The sequence below is a fragment of the Spea bombifrons genome, chromosome 2 (assembly GCF_027358695.1).
Source record: "Spea bombifrons isolate aSpeBom1 chromosome 2, aSpeBom1.2.pri, whole genome shotgun sequence".
Classification (NCBI taxonomy): domain Eukaryota; kingdom Metazoa; phylum Chordata; class Amphibia; order Anura; family Pelobatidae; genus Spea; species Spea bombifrons.
Window position 1 is genome coordinate 35,493,961 of NC_071088.1, and position 19,557 is coordinate 35,513,517.

The window sequence follows — 19,557 nt, forward strand, 5'->3', positions numbered from 1 at the left end:
CTAACTATTGCATTGAAAGCCAACCATCCTGTCTGGCGCAGATCAACTGCATGTTTCCAGTGTTCGGGCATGTTAACTGCCATACCATAAGCTGTCAACGCTTTAGCAATAATAATAATAATGATCATAATAGGGGATTTGCCTCGCCAAGGTCCCATTTTTTCCTCTGGCTTTTCTAACTTTTCCTACTTATTCTCTCAGTAATTCATTTAAGTATGATGGGGGTAAAGGCAGAAGAAGAGAGTTCTGAAAAAATAATTCAATTTACCACGAAATACAGCATGTGTGAATAGTGCGTGCAAATTTATAGATGTAATGTGTGTGTTGAAAAGTAAGTTTTCTGCTGTATATTTCAGACTAATCCTTTGGTTAGTTAAAATTACAGGAGAGGGAGAGGGAGGAGAAGGGAACAACATTCCTCAAATCTCAGTCAGACCAGCTGGCAGGCTGTGAGGTATTTTCAGGCAGTGCATAAATGCATTAGTCAGACTCAGAGACCACACACTACACCACTACCATACTCACAGTGGAAGCAGAGAAGAAAGTCCACGAGGGGTCCTGTTCCAAATGCTAAACATTACACATAGACCGCAAAAATATATAGAATTCCAGCATATTCCTTAATCTGTGGGATTTATTTTTCACTACGTTCTCAAAATTCTTCATATTTTACTTTTATAAACACCACATGACAAAGCCTAAGATGTACATGCCCTAGTGGCATGAGTAACCACCTTCTGCCACAGCAGTCAATGAATTCTGTCCCATAAATTACAATATAACACATCATAAAAAAAACTCCAGTTTATATTCATTAAAAGGCATGAAAGACAAAGTTACATGATTTGTACTGTAATGCTGAAGAACAAATATCGCAATATTAAAATGTTAGCAAAATGCACAGATCTGGTGCTAATACAACTAGTAAATGCCATTGTTATGGATTTACGTGACAATTAAAAGAAAGTTAAAACATTTTTTTATAATCCAATATACCAGGACCTGGTACAGCTTGGACACCTGTATTTTATTTTTAAAATGCTCCTCTGTGGGTGACCCTAAATTCATCCAAGCTCCCATAAATGATTGAACAAAAGTCATTAGATGCAACTAGTTTTTACTTTGATCACTTCACCCCCCTATCCGGAATTATTTTACTCCAAGGTAATCATTGCAGGACTGGTCTTGACATTCTGACCCCCTCTGTAGATTTGAGGGGGAGGCACAGCCCACAGCAAACAAGCATGTCTCTTGGACCCTCCATGTGTAATTATTGCTAGATTTTTATTTCAAAAATAGGAGTGAACTGTCTTAACACAATATCCCTTCCATTACTGATGGTTACTACATGATCAATAAAAAAAATACATTTTAATTCAATTTTTATCATATTTTTGACATATCCAGATGTCAAGACATGTTCTCTAAGGATGTAAGTGGTGTCACTCTTCAGGTGCTTTAAAATTATGGTCCTGAATAAAAATATATTTTTGTTAAATTATGACTATTTTATATCTAAAACATTTTTTAGTATACCATGTATATACGTTAAAGGTGCAACTGTATTTATAAAAAAACATAAAATGTATTATCAAGCAAGTAAGCAGATCTGTAATTTCCCTATTTATGTAAATTGTTTATGTGAAGATTTTAGGCATTAACTGTACAAGGATTTACCGTATATTCCGGCGTATAAGACGACTTTTTAACCCCAAAAAATCTTCTTAAAAGTGGGGGGTCGTCTTATACGCCGGGTACTTACCAAGCCGGAGGTTCCCACGAAGCCACCAATCTCTCTAATCACTACGCACCGGCTATTGATGCCGAGCGCAGGGATGCCGTCATGTCCCGGCGCCCGGCATCAATTGCCGGCGCGTAGTGATGAGGGAGCAGGGAAGCCCGAGGTCTGGCACTTCAGACCTCGGCTTCCCTGCTCTCTAATCACTAGGCGCCGGCAAATTGATGCCGAGCGCAGGGATGATGTCATGTCCCGGCGCCCGGCATCAATTGCCGGCGCGTAGTGATGAGGGAGCAGGGAAGCCCGAGGTCTGGCACTTCAGACCTCGGCTTCCCTGCTCTCTAATCACTAGGCGCCGGCAAATTGATGCCGAGCGCAGGGATGATGTCATGTCCCGGCGCCCGGCATCAATAGCCGGCGCGTAGTGATTAGAGAGCAGGGAAGCCGAGGTCTGAAGTGCCAGACCTCGGGCTCCCACAACTGGATGGAAGAAAGAAGACAGAAGATAAGGTAAGAGATGGGTAAGAGATACATACACTGGTATATATATATATATATACACTGGTGTGTGTGTGTATATATATATATATATATATATATATATATACACATACATGTGTGTGTAAAGGCAGGGGTGTGTGGTGAGGGCAGTGTATAAATGTGTATGTATGGACAGGCATATGTGTAGATATATATATATATATATATATATATATATATATATAGATATATATAGATATATATATTATATATGTGTGTGTGTGTGTAAGGGCAGTGCATGTATGTATATGTCAGCAAATCACCGGTAAGGTACATCGCTTGCCGTGATTGGCTGGTTGTTGTACGCTGGGTAGAGGGGTAGTCTTATACGGCGAGTATAGTCCAAACTCTATATTTGGACTGTAAAAGTTGGGGGTCGTCTTATACGCCCAGTCGTCTTATACGCCGGAATATACGGTAAATGTCCTGTTATAAAATAGCCCCAAAGACATTTGACAGATGTGTAGTCAAAATACACACTATCCAGTCCTGTCTAATACGCATTGACACTAGATATAAAACATAGGCAAAGGCTTCTTCTAATGGTTCAAAATGTTTCACTCAAAGCTTAGGGGACAATTCACCCCACGGGTCCTCCCCTGTTTAAGAGATTTGTTTTGGTATCCAGAACTGTATCATGATGCAAACCCCTAAATTAGCACTCAAAGAGTTAAATAGTACACACTCATGTAAAACCCCTTCCCACAAAAACAACCAGGAGTGAATTTCCCGCCTTGTTAAGGGACTGCCCCAATATTTGTGTAATTTATCGAATACAGCAGTGGGAAAACCTAACGTCTACGCTGAAAGTCCTTGCTTCAATTAAAAAAATGCCTGATATTAGATATCACAAAGACACTTTTATTTGTGCATACTTGTGACTCATACCCAATGTGTACTGTGGGTTGTGTGGTTTGATTTTGTTCTACACACAAAAAAAACATTTCAAAAAAGTACAACAAAGGCATTATTCTGCTCATGAATGTTCATAGCAGGAAAGCAAAAATTTATTGCTTATAGAATAGGCTTTTTGATGTTTATTTAGGTTACGTAACAAAGTCACTATATGTTTTTCCCCAAAAAGTTTTATTTTCCTTTGCAAGTTTACATAGTGGAGTCTATTTGAAAGGTTATCAAACTATAAAAAAATTATAAGGTGGGGTCAAACACTCAGCATACTAGATGTCAGACCCCATAACCTGGCTTCGTGAAAATAAATTGGTAATTTGGTTTGAATTTTTTAATACAAAAAAGTACATGTGTTTCTGCCACACAATATATCTTCAGAGTCTGTAGCACCTTCATGTTCAACTCTAAATGGGAAAAAATCCACAGATGCACAAGAAAGAATGAATATCAATCTTTCCAAATTTAAAAAACCAAAGTGAAGCATATTTCTCTGGAATAAATTATTTATTTTAAAAATAAATTACCCATTGGAAAGCCATTGTGTTCGAAGAACCACGCAACCTTCATGCCATCATGCCCCTTGGCAGCCATTGTATCTGTACCCTAGATGTCATTCATATATATCTTTATATAATGGACTATTTATAAAAATGTGAGTTACTTGTAGACTCCAAAGACAGATGTACCTTGAAAATTGCCTGCTCTCAAACCAGGCAAATATAATGAGATTGCACTAAACATAGTAGATATTCCCCCATTGTCCACAAACTGATTAATAGTAATTTTCTAGGGTACGCTTAACATTCCATAAATACGCATAATTCATAACAGTGAGTTCACGTTCTACAGATCATTTCCATACTGCCTCTTGAAGAATCAGCACCACAAGCACTGTATGTCTGGAGCATCATGAAATGGGTTTCCATGGCCAAGTACTGTAAATTCACACAGATGCACCTAAGATCACTATGTCACTATATCGCAATGTCAGGCATAGGGGGTCTAGCCACCTGCTACACTAAGTAAACTACAAGGGGCCAATAATCCATGATGGGTTAAATTAGCAGAAGTATATACATTCAGTTCAAGTGGTCAATAGATTCACTATCATTAAATATCGTATTAGGTGGGGAAAAAAAAACATAGTCAAGAAAGAAAAAAAATCCCTGCACATTAAATAGTGACTCATGCATCCTTTCACACATCAAAATGATTTAAATTTCCATTGTTGACAAAATCAGTGTGAGGTGAAGTGGCACTTGTTAAGAGAAAAAAAGTCATTCTCTATTCAGCACAGCTAGGATGGAAATTTATTGCCATGGCAACAACTCGATAAAATAAAAAAAGATACACAATAATACTTTAAAATGCCTTCAAAACACTTTAGAAAAAAAATCAAGGTTGTCTAGTTAAATAAACATCATAATTTATGGTACCTGGTAATTTAAGTATTGTCATGTTGTTTGAATACACAATGCAATTTTGTTAAATTCCCAAATAAAGTTCTATACACTCAATAAATGTAAGTAGTTGTGTTTCTAATTCTTAATTTACTCTACATGAACATGTATGTGGACACCCTTATCGAGTTTAGGTGTTTCAATCACACCCCTTGCTAACAGGTGTATAAAATCTAGCACATAGGCAGCCATCTCCGTAGACCAACATCAGCAACAGAGTGAGCTCAGTGGCTTTCAACATGGCACTGTCATAGGATGCTTCCTTTACCAAAAGGCAGCGTGTGTAATTTCTGCCCTGCTAGGTATGTCCTATACACTGCAGTCATTTGATTGTGAAGTGGAAGTGTCTAGGAGTAACAACAGCTCGGCGAGGAAGCAGTAGACCATGCACACCTCTGCCTGACCTCCCACATGCTCTCATTGCAGAATGGGCACAAACTCCCACAGACACACTCTAAAATCTTGTGGAAAGCTACTTGCAAACTGCTTTCCCTCTCTCTCCTCTCTTGGACTCTCAAAATGGATTACCTTCCCCACGCACCTGGACGGTCATCAAATCAACCTAGTGTCCTCCCACCTTTGTTCAACATCTCATTTCACGAACTCTCCCTTCTCTTTGTCTGAACAGACTGCTAACCTTGATATGCCTCCCACACCTCCTCTACCAATGACACAAACCTACCAAAACCTCTTTGACCTCAACACTCTACAGTTTACAGATACACTGGGGCCACCTCTCTCAAGTACCTTCTCCTCCTTCTGTCCTGATGCAGCTACAGCTCATTCTAGATATACGCTAGCATCAGGCCTAGATGTGACGTGCACCATTTCCATCTCTCCAAACAAACCTATTTTATTTCGTTAATCTCCTCTCTTTCCCATAACCCTAAACATCTATTTTCTACCCTTAACACCCTTCTCTGTCCCACAACACCTCTCTCAACCCTTCAACTTCTCCAGGCAAGAGCTTGCCACCTACTTTAAAAACAAAATTAACACCATCAGGGATAACATCCTCCCTCCATGGCGTTAATCATCTGGTATACCTTGATCTCCCTCCTCACCACAAGCCACCCTTACCTGCTTCAGTCCAATGACCCCTACTGAAGCTTCTGAGGTCGTCTCATCCTCCCACTTCACCACCTGTCCCTTCAACCCTACACCCTCACATCTACCATCCCTCTCTATTGTCCTTATCCTAACCAACTTTTTTAATATGTCATTTTCCTCTGAATTCCCATCCTTATTCTCCCATCTTAAAGAAACCTTCCCTTGATCCCACATGCCCATCAAACTATGTCCAGTCCCTTCTCCTGTTAGTCATTCCACCAGTTTGAATGCTAACTTATAATCAAGTATTCTCAATTATTTCCTCTCTTGGAATGCTATGCTTGACCCTCTAAAAGCCAGTTGCCGTCCTAGGCTGCACTCTGGTGACCACCCCCTCTTTCTACAAACCCTACATGCTCATGACATCCATGACACGGTTCTTTTCTGGCTCAAATCTTATCTAACCATACTTTTATTGTCTCATTCACTCAAACTTGTTCCTCTCCCCTACTGCTATCTGTTGGTGTCTATCACAGTTCAGTTCTTGGGCCTCTACTATTCTCCATCTACATATCTTCCTTCGGACAACTGGTATCTTTCTTTGGCTTCCAGTACCACCTACATGCAGATGACACCCTAATCTATAGTTCCGCCCCTGACTTTTCACCCTCTCTTCTAACTCACCTCACTGACTGAGAGGAATTGCATCATGGATGGCATCCCTATATGCAACTCTGCATCCCTGATATTCCCTTTAACCCTCTATTTGGCACTCTGCCTCCCTGATATTCCTTTTAACCCCCTATATGACACACTGCCTGACATTCCTTTTTACCCCCTATATGACACTCTGCCTCCCAGATATTCTTTTAACCCCTATGCTACTCTGCCTCCAGAAAGCCCTTTAAAGCCCCCCCCCATATGCCACTCTTACCCTCCCCTGACTTACCAGTGCTTCTTTAGACTTCTCCCCGTGCTCCAGATTCCTTAGTGTCTATTAGGGCAAGCGGTGGAGCTGGTGGAGCCAATCTGAGCTGCTGCTGCCAGCACTTCCACCGGAGCGTCTATGTATGAGCACTGGAAGATCAAGTGATGTCGATGCTCTGTCATAGAAGCCCGGGCAGAAGTGGAGTTTGCAGACGCCCACCGGCTGCCGGAGAGGAGGATACAGGTCCCCTGCAGCACTGCGGGGGATCTGGATCTTAGTCTTGTAGTCAGACCTCTATTTGAGGTCTAATTAGAAGACGGCCTCCAATATAAGACAATGGTTATTTTTCAGCGCATTTGAGATATATATATATATATATATATATATATATATATATATGCATTCATAAAATAAGTGAATATGTTTTGAGTTATAACCTGATGCTCTGTGTATAAATTATAAAAAGGTATTTTTCAATTCTTACATGTTAATTTTTTCCTAAACACAGAGTGAAATATTAAAACATTATCCTGTACCAAGAAATAAGCCCTACTTATTTCTCTTCCCAAGGTGTAACATCAAACGGGTCCTGAAATGGTTAAATCTGAACTCCACCCAGCACAAACTGATGTAAACAAAACCAACAACTCTAACCTTAAAACCTTCAGTTTGTTGAACTTGGTAGGAACTGACAGCTAGTCTGCACATTTCGGAAATGCTTAAAAACCTCAAATATATTTATCGACTCCACAAGATTGCCTGGCACCTATCCCTCTATACTAAATTACATTCCAGTACCAGTCCTCGTAATACATATATGAAAATATATACTGACTCTTAATTTATCTACATAAAATACATACCTGCAAGCATACTGGATTACTGTGCTTATGCTGACCAAAAAATGGCAAAGGCCTCCACCATGCAATAAAATCAAACACAAAAAGGCACACATCATTATAGGCATGTCTAAAAACAATTCTATTCTCATCTGAAATTTCCAATTAACTTCATAATAATTCCAGGCAAGGACGTGTAGATAAGGACACAACGGACGCAACTTTTTGATTCCTAGCCTGTGGTTACATCCACATAGATACATCCATAGATGCATGAGCCTATTACATGGTACAGAAAAGGTTAACAATGCATTTGCCTGTCCATTTAGATATATAAGCATCTTAGATGCATCCAGTCAGGAAAGCTTTAGCGGTTATCAGATATGCAGTTCTGAGCCATAAAACTGCACAGGGACCTGGCACGGGCTCAAACATAACATGTTCATAGTTAAAAAGTAAAAAATGTGATTAAGGCTTCATATTAGATATAAACCATGAATTTGGTCTATTTGATGTAGCTAAAGTTGTGTAATGTATGAGATACCATAATAATCAAGGTTTTGTCAAGGTTTGGCAAAATAGTTTATGACCCAACCATTGAAAGCATCATACTACCTGGGCTTCACCAGAAGACCACTCATTTGGTGTCCCGTAAAAGGAAACAAAGGCTTTTCCCATAAAAGATGGGTCATTGAGAGGGAACATTACATTACATTTATTTATATAACACCAGCAGATTCTGTAGCACTTTACAATCAAAGTCTGTAGGATAAATTAAAATCAACAATAACAAACTGGTACAAAAAGAGAGAAGAACAAAACTGAACACTTGGAAATTCCAGTGCTTATTAGTTATAAAAGTTATCATTATTATTAATATATATGTGTCTGTGTTTTGTCTCTTTGGTTTTAACTGTTTTGTACTTATTACGAGTATTTCCATTTTGCCCCATTTTAAGTACAATGGCTATTAATCAGCTTAAACAAAAAAATGTTTACAGTTCTGTCTTGGAAGCCTACTTAGATACATTAGCCTCTGTACTTTTAGTACATGAAAGAGTTTAAACATAAAGTAACTTGGTGGTCCTTGACAAATGGCCCCCATGCTTGTAACTCTGAAGCAGAGCAAGCAAGAAATCCAGTATGATTATTAAAAGATTCTCCTGCCTTTCAAGAATCTCCAATCTTCAGTTGAAAACCATTGCATCGTAAATTTAGCTGATTAATGTTTCATCTGTATGAGCAATCTATCCAAATATTTCAGTGGTTTTGACATAACATAATAAAATAGTTCACATAATATTCCACAAATGTATGGCAAACCTGAGCATAAATGAGATATTGTATACAATATAACCTAGTAACAGACAGCACATCAGCTTTCCTAAGGAAGCTAGGAAAGCCAAATGGGTTGAGAAGAAAGTGATGTTAGCCATCCAAGTGGTATCATGTAGATAACTGCTATTGATCACGGATGTTGGAAGCTGGAAGGCTGCAAAGTAAGCGACCTCATCCATGTCAATTTGACTGATGGACAACAATCGACAGCTTGCAAGTCAGTTATTTTAAAATAGATTGTTCTTCATACTGGTGCATTTAAATGTAGGAACTTGAATGCAAAACACACTTCATGTACATAGGGTTAGTTTCTCTTCTAATTTTTTCATTGTTAGAGCCCATCAGAACTAGAATAACTTTGACAGGTAGAACATTGTAGACATTTATCAAGAGACAGACCTACAGAGTCACTCAGCTACTCATGCATATGTTGTATTTTAAATATGCTAGTGATTGAATGAACTTTTATATATCTGTATATATCAAGAATAGTCTTGGAAGAATCCAATGCCTTAATACACAAACTGGATTTAATATTAATTAGCACACTGGCAAATGTACTAAAAATATCACAATAAGCCCTTTAAGAAAAGCAGAAAAGAAGAAATCGCCATTTCTGAAACCAAAGCTTAATCCTGATTGGCTTCTTTAATTTTTGTTCATACGTGTCTGATTGTGACCTTTTGAAGCATTATTGTGTTTTTAAAATAAAAATTGTACTAAGAAAGGCAATGACTCATTCACAGGTTATCTTTAGAAGAAAATGTGTCACAAACTGGGGAAAACATGAAGTCTGGAAGTTACCATATGTCAATTTTAAGTCATGTATACAGGAACTAGAAACAGCTGGGGGTTTACCTAAACAACCACAACCTTTCCCCATTAAGTTCTTAACTTATACGATTACTTATATATATCAACTCAATGTTGAAATGCAACAATGCCATGATAGAAGTTTCCAGAAAAATATAAAAGTTACTATTAACTATATGTGGAAGTGTCATTTTTAAAATCAAAGGGTTACCAGTAATTTAAAATAATGAAACAGACTTGTTTTACACTTTTTCGGGAGCCAGAGTAAACTCTTTACCCCCAACAACATAGTTTCTATATTCTAAAGACAGACCCTTTCTTGGGCAGAAGGGGCAACTGGAGGACTGAAGGAACACAGATTTTTATAATATACTGTAACCTAGCAACGACTTGCAGGATGTGACACAAAGAAATAAAATGGAGGAGTATAAAGCTGAAAATGTTTGTACACTATCTAACACAATATCCAGCTTTCCAGCTGATCTGTGTTGGACTGTCTATATTATAACATCATTATGTATTCCTATTATTCAGCCCTATCCCTTGTGAGGCAAGTCTACTTTACATCACTTGCCTGCTTGTTGTCTTAGCCTAAATGCCTATATGGTACCTTAAATTTGCCACTATGTATGGTAACTACCCTTCCATGAACCTTAAAGCTTCTCTATGTAAGATACTGTAATAATAAATGACACAAAGGTCCTGCCCACCCTCCCTTTTACTCTCCTTTACCCTCAGTAGCTTCTCTACAGTCACTGAAGAGGGGGCCTTAGCCCTTCTCATATGCTCTCAAGCAACCACCAGCCCCACTGATCCTATTCCCCTCTCATCTTATATGGTCTCTCTCATCCACTCTTCAATCTCTCTTTCGCTACTGGATCCTTCACATCTTCCTTCAAGCATGCCACCATAACGTCCATTTTGAAAAAGGCAATGAATGGACCATACCAATCTCTCTTCAAAGCTCAGGTTTCTAAACTTTATTCTTTTCAATCTGGATGCCACTCTCAACACTCTTAATGAGACTGTCCTTACTAACTGCTAAATCTAATGGCAACAACCCTATCCTTCTTCAAACTCTTAACAAGTTTGGTACATGATACTGTACTTTCCTGGTTCTCGAGACACCTCGATGAATACACTTTCAGTGTCTACTTTTCCTGAAACTTATTCCTCTCCACTTCCCCCTCACAGTTGTACTCCAAGGCTTAGTTCTATGTTATGTTTTTTCTCTTTACACTGCCTCCCTTGACAAATTTACTTTGTCCTTTGGCTTACTGTACCACCTGTATGCTGATGATACAGCTTTACCTCCCTGACCTCTCTGATCATTTCACTAATTGCCTCACCTCTGTTCCTTGCTGTAGGGTCTGCACAATTCCAAAAAAACAATATATCCAATCTGATTTCCTTGTCTTCCCTCTCCCTCTTCCTTGTTAAGGACGTAGCTATCATCCCTACCCCACAATGTAGTTGGCAGGAGAGTTTGTGGAACAATTGTGGTTTTATCGTTCTCACTTCACTGTTTAATATTAAACAATACATTAGTTGGGGGCCAGCTATGCTCCTCCTGCAGCAGGTGCTCTGTGGGGTGGTTCCTTATAATGTACAGTAGATTAAATAGGCAAACTTTGTTAATGTTCCCTTTAGTGAATATACCCAAATTGACTCAGACTTCTCAATCCTCACATTTAATATGTTTCCAAAAATCACATCCTATACCTTAATTAATTTATATAACCCCGCCAATTGTAGGTCAGTCATAACATGTGATCAATTCTAAAATAATAAATTATGGATGTTTACTTTTGTCAGACATAACAGATTCTATAAAATGATATTAAAGCTTACAGATTATGACATCTTATTATGACATTATGACATCTTACCTTTAACAGAACACCACCGAGGAATAATGTGTTAGAGAACATGGATCATTGTCCGTTTTTAAAAAAATATATTTCTTAACTATTCCTATACCTAGCAATGAAATAAATACTTAATGTTGCCATGAAAGGTTTTAGCATAACTAAATTCTTTTAAAACCATATAAAACGTATGTGTTTGTGGAGCAGTATAATTGTTTTGCAGATATTTAGATTTAAAAAATGCAGGGTTCTGTCAATCAGGCACTATTATTTTCTCATTGTAATAGCAAAATTAAAATTGTTAATTTCATGTTAGCATTTTAATATTATTTAAAATGTAACTATATGGAGAACACATTCTTCGCGTATTTTTGTCTTTTAAATATCGTAAGGGTTTTTGATGACACTGTTTATTTTATAGATTGTTTTTTTTAATTATACAGTACACAATTCACTTGGAAAATTAAATTAAAAGGATGTGATTTTTTTTAACTTTACTAAATCTATTATATCTGGTTAAGCAGTTTCTCGTGTAATTATCTAGGTTATATATATAATCCACTTGTGTAAGTGTGGGTAACTCATATTCTGCCAACAAAATATAATGATAAACTAATTCAACAAATTTAGGCAATTATGCCATTCAAATGACCTACCAACTGTTGACCGTAATTTAGGCAAAATAAACATTGATGAACTATCAAAACGTAACCTGTTAACATTTAGTTACCAAAAAACTAAATACACATTTAATACATTTTCTTACGGTAAAAAGCGTATTTTATGTTTTGTCTAGTATAGCTGTGTTAATTTATAATTTATATAATACAACTACCAGCCAGGTTGTGGTATACATACATCCATTCCATAAAATGTATATGAATTTCAGTAATGAAAACAGTATTTTCAGAAACATTTTCAATTCTTTTCCTGATAAAATATACCAGAGGATCATTATAACGCTAATAACTCATGATTCCATAGACAAATCCATTATTTTACCAATCAATTTGCAAACATATACACAGAAACATATTTAATTACCATTCTCCCTCTCCAATCTAAAATTTAAATTAAGAAATGTGACCACTTGGAACTGTATGTATTACTTGATAACTATTTATTATAACCATCCTCAAGACTCCATTCAACCATGTAACCATATTTTTATATCATTATTGTCTGATGTATTTTCATTGCTTCCCTTGCAGATTCCCATATTGACTTTGTCTAAACTAACTGATTTGTGATGTTTTATATTTCCATTGTTTGTATTTTTCAAATTCTATTTCATTATTCCATTTTATCAAAGGAATGTAAAAGTTGTTTGTAGGAGTCTTAAGAAATATGTTGTGGTCACGGGTCTATTTATCCGATTGAAGATATAATTAAAAAGAATATTATAATTATGAATTAAGAAGTTATATGTTAATAACATACTGTAATATGAGATTAATGCTAAAATGAAGTCACGATTTCCAGTTGGTGTATTTTTTAACGTAATGGTCAGTTTCTTTTACGAATAAATTTGAATAATGAATTTAAACTGTTAAATTCACTTTTCAAGTAAAAAATGTTGTTGATTTATAATCTTACATGACTAAAGGAAAGCTTTGTATAAATGAATGAAAGAAATTGAACAACAAAATGCATTGTAGTTAAATTAAAGGCGAATCTCTTTGCCTTACCCCTCCTACATCTTCTGAGGGGGCTCTAAGCAGCTGTTCAATCTGTTTTTATGATAGAGACACCCCAGGGTCAATATAACTATATCACAATTAATATGGTGTTGGCAGAATATGAGTTACCCACACTTACGCAAGTGGATTATATATATTTATGATATTATAGATTATCTTTCTTTTGGAATCTTTAAAAAGGTAATAGAATCTCGTTAAAAGAAGGATAAGTGAACCATTAAAACCAACATGAATACAACTGAAGTCCAGTTTGCAAAGCTCTCATTTGTAACAATTGTTTTCAGTAATTTCCATCCTTTTAAAAAAAAAAAAAATCAACAGCATTTTTACAATTACATAAACAATGAAATCAGAGACTATTGATTTAAGCATTAATCTCATATTACCAAAAAATGTATTAGAATTTTGTTCTATCTGACACAACCTAGTATAAACCCCATAGGTATTTTTAAGTAATAAATAGCAATGTGCTCTTTAATACACTAATATAATTAGGAATTGGTGTTCTACCTGTTCTGTTGAATTTGACACTTTTAAAACTAAATTCAGCATTACAAACATCTTTCCTACTATGGAATATCCAAATGTCTCGTTCTTGTTTTCCATGTGACACAACATGGATATCACTAGGTTGTTTCCATACAAAATACTTTCATAAATGTTATAAACATTTCTGCAAAAAAAAAATTTATGACATTAAACATCCAGAAAAAAAAGAGTAATCAAGTGTAGTACAAGTGCTAAGAAAACAGGCTTATTTTAAAGATTAAGTTTTGCTGATAAAAAAGAGTTTCCTAATCCCAGCAATTTTAAAAACTATAGTTAGCTCAACAAACTATTTTGGAAAATGCAATAAGAAGTATTTTGCACCAATATACATACAGCTTGCATTTATTTCTCAAAAGCAAATCTGTAGAGAAGTATTCATATATTATATAATGTAATACTTATGTAATATATCAAAGTTAAACCAACCATTTTACAATTTTATATATTGGATGCATGCAAATTTATCCTAGCAAACTAGATTAAAGGAATAGGTCTAGGCAAATAAATAAATTAATACTTAATATAAAGACTAGTAATACAGAAAAAGTGTTTTTTTAGACTTGCTTCCATACTTTGGTCAACTTCACTTTATTCGAGATTTCTTTTACCTACATTATTAAAGAACAGTAAATCTACATTTATAGGAATCTAAATCTTAATCCAAGATAACCAAAATGAATATATAATCACAGCACACTTAATCCGACATAATGCATCGTTAAGTATATTATTTACCATCATACACTTAAATGATAAAATCTGTTCTTCAAGAAGGCCACTAACACAAATCCCTGACAGTCTAAGCTCATTAAAGTACGTGTACAGCTATTTAGTAAGAGCTTAGGCATTTAGTAATAAAAAAGTGGATAAAACAGAAAACTGAAATAAAGAAAAAAATACTTCGATTCTAGTAGGATTAAGCAACTAGTAAAAGTTCCTAGTTTAAAGGAATTGTGATAAATTTCAGAAGACAATCTTTTAAATCTAAGAGGAACTTCCGAATTCTTGGACATTTAGGTGACTCTGCTTTAGACCATCTTCTTTAGGACCGACATGTAGCACATTTTGTTTATTTGCTTGCTTGCACCAGCTATAGCATACTTCTCAAAAGGTTCTATCTGATATTTACCCATTCCCATATTTCAGGGAATGGGCACAAATTTAAGTCACTATTCCTGGTGTTAAAAAAAAATCAGTGCTGACACTTCCTTGAAAACGCATGAAAACATGGCAAAACCACATAGCAAAGCATAATAAAGACTATCAGAATTTAGCAAACCATGTTAAGAAATAGATAGATTACAATTTGCTTATCAGATGGATTCTGTGTCCCGCCATATCACATACTTACAAACAGTAAATCTGTACATAAAATACTTTACCACAATTACTGTTATTATTATGCATCGGTTATAAATTCATAGGTCTAGTAAAATTCTCCTGTTCCACTGTGAAGAACACCCACACTCAACATTAACTAGTAGAAATGTTGTCATTGGGAAAGTTGCATTAAAAGCCAATTATGAGCAGGCAGTGACTAAAAGCGAGATTCCAATATGCTGAGAAATGGGGAATGCAATGTTAGTATTTATATAGGATATAGCCATTAATTACAAGTGAACAACACTGCCAGTTTTGTGAGCCACTTTAGTTCTCATTATTATTAGACATAGAAAGTCAAAATAGATAATTATAGTAGTAATAAAATAATACTGATTCCCCCCCCCCAGAAAATATGGTGCAGACCTTCTTGCATCCCCACATTCTATCATTAGTAGCTGTCCGCTACATCTGCTCAAAATGGGCAAGCTACTGAGCCATATCCAATTTTGTATGTTGCTTTTTAAACTCATTGAGAATGATGAGCTATATTTCCATATATGTACCAATATATGTGCACTCAAATTTGACCACTCAAACAAGTTCCACAATATCTTCCTCTATCATATTAATCACTGTCTCCCTGATTCTCTCCCACGCCAACAATTTATTAACTCCTGTATCTGTTTACTACTAATATTTATTTGCTCAAGGGACTGTACTGCCTACACCTCTACATATCTGAACTTCTCTCACCAGCTTCCACCGCTCCAGTCAATTCAGAACACATATACCAGATGCCTGTCCCACAGGCCCTGTATAATGCCATAAGATTTATTACGGTAATATATTGATCAAAGCTTAAAACACACAGACCAGCCTTCTCCTTTCACTAGACACAGAGAAGGCGTTTGTTTGCTTTAACTGGAGCTATGTGCAAGAAGCACTACACCAACACAAAATCCCCAACACCTTTATAAGAGCAATAACTGCTGGGATCCAATCAAGAGTATTTTTCAAATTACAATTGGCACAAGTCAAGGGTGCCCACAATATCCATTAAACTTTGTACTAACTCTAGAACTGTGTCTGAAAATTCCACCTATATTCAAGGCTTCCATGCTAAATGCAGAGAACGTAAATTTTTACTCTTCGTAGATTCAGCAATATCCACGGCAGCTCTGCAACCATTACAGGCACAGATAATTGATTATGGCAAAAGTATCACTCTATAAAAGTAACACTTCTAAAATGCAGCCGCTACAATTTGGGATACTTCTCCACGAGGTTGATGCCACAAAATGTTATTATGAATTTGATTGGAAGATGAAGCTATTCTATATTTAGGTATCTATTTTTACAAAGAAAAAATCTGGTGAAACACAATTCAAAGAGATGTGGGGAGGTATTGTGGAAGGCATTCAGAAATAGAGTATATTTCAACTATCCTGGTGGGGCCCAATCTCATTTCTAAAAATGATGTGCCTACCGAGATAATGTATCTGTTTAGAACCATACCGTTCCCTGTTCTGAGGGAACACTTAACGGTGTACCTAATGGTTACGTAGCATACTGAGATTTTCAAAGAAAACCTTAAACGCTCTATTCTTCCAAGTAAGCATGGGTGCATCTAATATACTATTTTACCATAATGCAGCGAGATTCTCTCCAGATTCTCTCTGTGTGGGTGGCACTAGAAAATGACTTGATCCATCCATACACTTATCATCAGATTCTTTGGTGCTTTAAAAAAAAAGAAAAAGCCTAAGATGTCCCATCTAACAGAAAAACGACAAGACATGCTTTTAATAAGATATGACACCAAAATGCTTCCTATTCTGAGTCCACAATGTATAAGATCCCATGTGCCTGTTGCCACCCTACAGCTACAGATGTGGGCTGACATTTTTAAGCTTCTACCAGTTGGATTAACATCCACTGATACATTTCTCCACCACTAAACCCCACTCAGATCACCTCAGAATTATATCATACGTTTCTTCAGAATCAGTTAGAAACCAAAAATCATTCTATGATATAGTGGAAGAAAGATTTGGGCTCCATTTTTGAGCCAGGTGAGTGGAGCAGACTGCTGATCAACTTGAAGGGGCTCTCACATTGCTCATCACACTGGGAGGTGAACAGAAAAGTGTAGCACGTAGTCCTTGCCAAATGTTGCCTGTTTGTTGGAGGTGTGCTCATTTGACAGAGACAATGCTCCATGTTTTGTGGGGCTGTAGTAGGAATCGCCTATTTTGGTAGGAGGTATTCAATTTAGTTAATCATTTACTTACAACACCAGTACTACCGCACCCAAAACTAACTTCTGGTTACATCACTGGAAGAAACCAGAAGGGCAGTTAGAATGTTAGTCATGCACATCCTTATAGCAGAAAAAACGCTGACCTCAAAAGAGTGCTGACAAAACAGCAGTTAATCTCCTTGGTAAATGAGAATGAAAAATTTCAATATGCAGCTCACTGGGCTTTGAACCAGGTAGAGAGCCAAAATAAAGTTTTGGTGATGTGGTGGCTCTGCGGGGCAGTCATAAAATAGTGAGGAGTCGACTGGACGATCAGGAGCTTAGGTCCCAACAGTTTCTGTGGTGATCCATACTCAGTACAGTAACGACATTGTTTTTTGTTTGTTTGTATTTCTCTTTTTACCTTTATTATACATTATAACTTGAAGGATAATTCTTCTAAATGCAATAACACAGAAGTCACATTTGTGTTTTAGGTTTTTATTAACATGTATAAACATACTGATAAATGGGAAAAGGCTGATAAAGCCTCTGTTACTAAGCATTGCATTTTCTTTTTCATTTCCCTAAAGCATTTGTTATATTGCACTTTGACCTTTATTCAATGCACATGTAATGCTGCTCAGGACTAATAAAAATATTAATGATAAACAGAATACCCGTGTCAGTCTGTTCTTCTTATCCCAGTTCTTCATATTCTGTCCCACAGTGCAAGTCCCTTCACCAGCTACTAATACCCTCCAGACTAAAATATAAACTCCTGACCCTTGCATACCCTAAGTATTTATAATTTCTAAACTATCCATTTTCCTCTGCATACTAATTGCATCTCACCTCAATTGTTACGTCTTCACACTCATGTGTCCACAATTTCCCTCCTTGCCACGTTTCATCTCTGGAATTACTTTGCTCTCTGAGATGGTCCCCTGCGTCTAAATTTTAACTTTATTCTTTTAACTAATTTTACTCTTGTTCAGAAAAGCATACATATACATGCGGCTTCTCTACATGATCCTGATCACCTATGCAGTCCCTTAACTTATGTCTCAGTCCCACTCAACCTCCTAATATATGTAGAAGAAGAATATTAGATTTTAGATTTTTCCTCTGTTCACTCACTTTGCATTTTGTTAAATGGTAAAAATAAAATATTAACATGTATATTTGTGAAACATTTCTTACTTTACAGCATTTTATACCTGGCTAAAACTTTGCCCAGTACTGTATATAATCTAAAATCCAAAATAAAAACCTTGGCGGAGTACTCTCTTTTGAGTGTCACTTCACTAAAAAAAAAACCAATGTGTATGAAGATTTCAAATAGAAAAGTCATTTATGGAAACCCTGCAGAGAGGTTAAACATTACACATATTTACATAATTAAGAACATAAATGTACATAAGGATTTGCGCATGGAGCATTTAAGGTACATTCTGGTTGCTAAATATGGTTATTTGTAATGCACACCAGAGTTCATTGTATATGGACACCAATTCATTTTCCTACACGAAAATACAGATATCTAATTTTTTCCACTACAGTTGGAAAAGAGGGACTCCTGTTTCATTTCCCTCCTTGCGTCTACTGAAAAGATCAGCATACTTAAATATGATTTCTGAAAGTGTATAGTAGTTCTTGACAGTTCCACTAGTGTACTTGTTAAAGTACGCTGCATGTAGAAGCAGGCACGGCAGAACTAAAACAAGACAAAAATAATGGATCCATACAAAATGGACTTTACAGTGTTCCTTGTGTGAAAAAACAGATCAATTAAGTAGTTTCCCAAAATAATCTAAATATGTTAAAGTAATTTTGCTTGTAACTTCACATCCTTCTCCAGGATGCCAACAACACAACCAAATCCAATCAAAGCAGTGTTCGGTTCTCTTGGGATTAACAATCTGGACCTATCATTACCAAGGATTGGAAAGAAGCAAAGACTGCATACTCATCTCATTACATTTAAGTGCTATATAGAAATTTGACACAAGAGGTCAGCATCTAAGTGCAGTGCACAAACTTTAATATAGTTCCTTCTTTTACATATGTATAATGGATATGCAGCAATTCACAACATTTTCTCATTATCATAACATCTTTGTAGTATTCACAAGGCGATAGACCATTCACCTACTGTGATGTGCATGACTTGGAAGATGTTGCCAGCAGCTACTTTAAATATGGGCGCAAAGGCTCCCAGAGCTCTAGCACGTGATGTTCATTGAGAAGGGGCAGCTTTAAT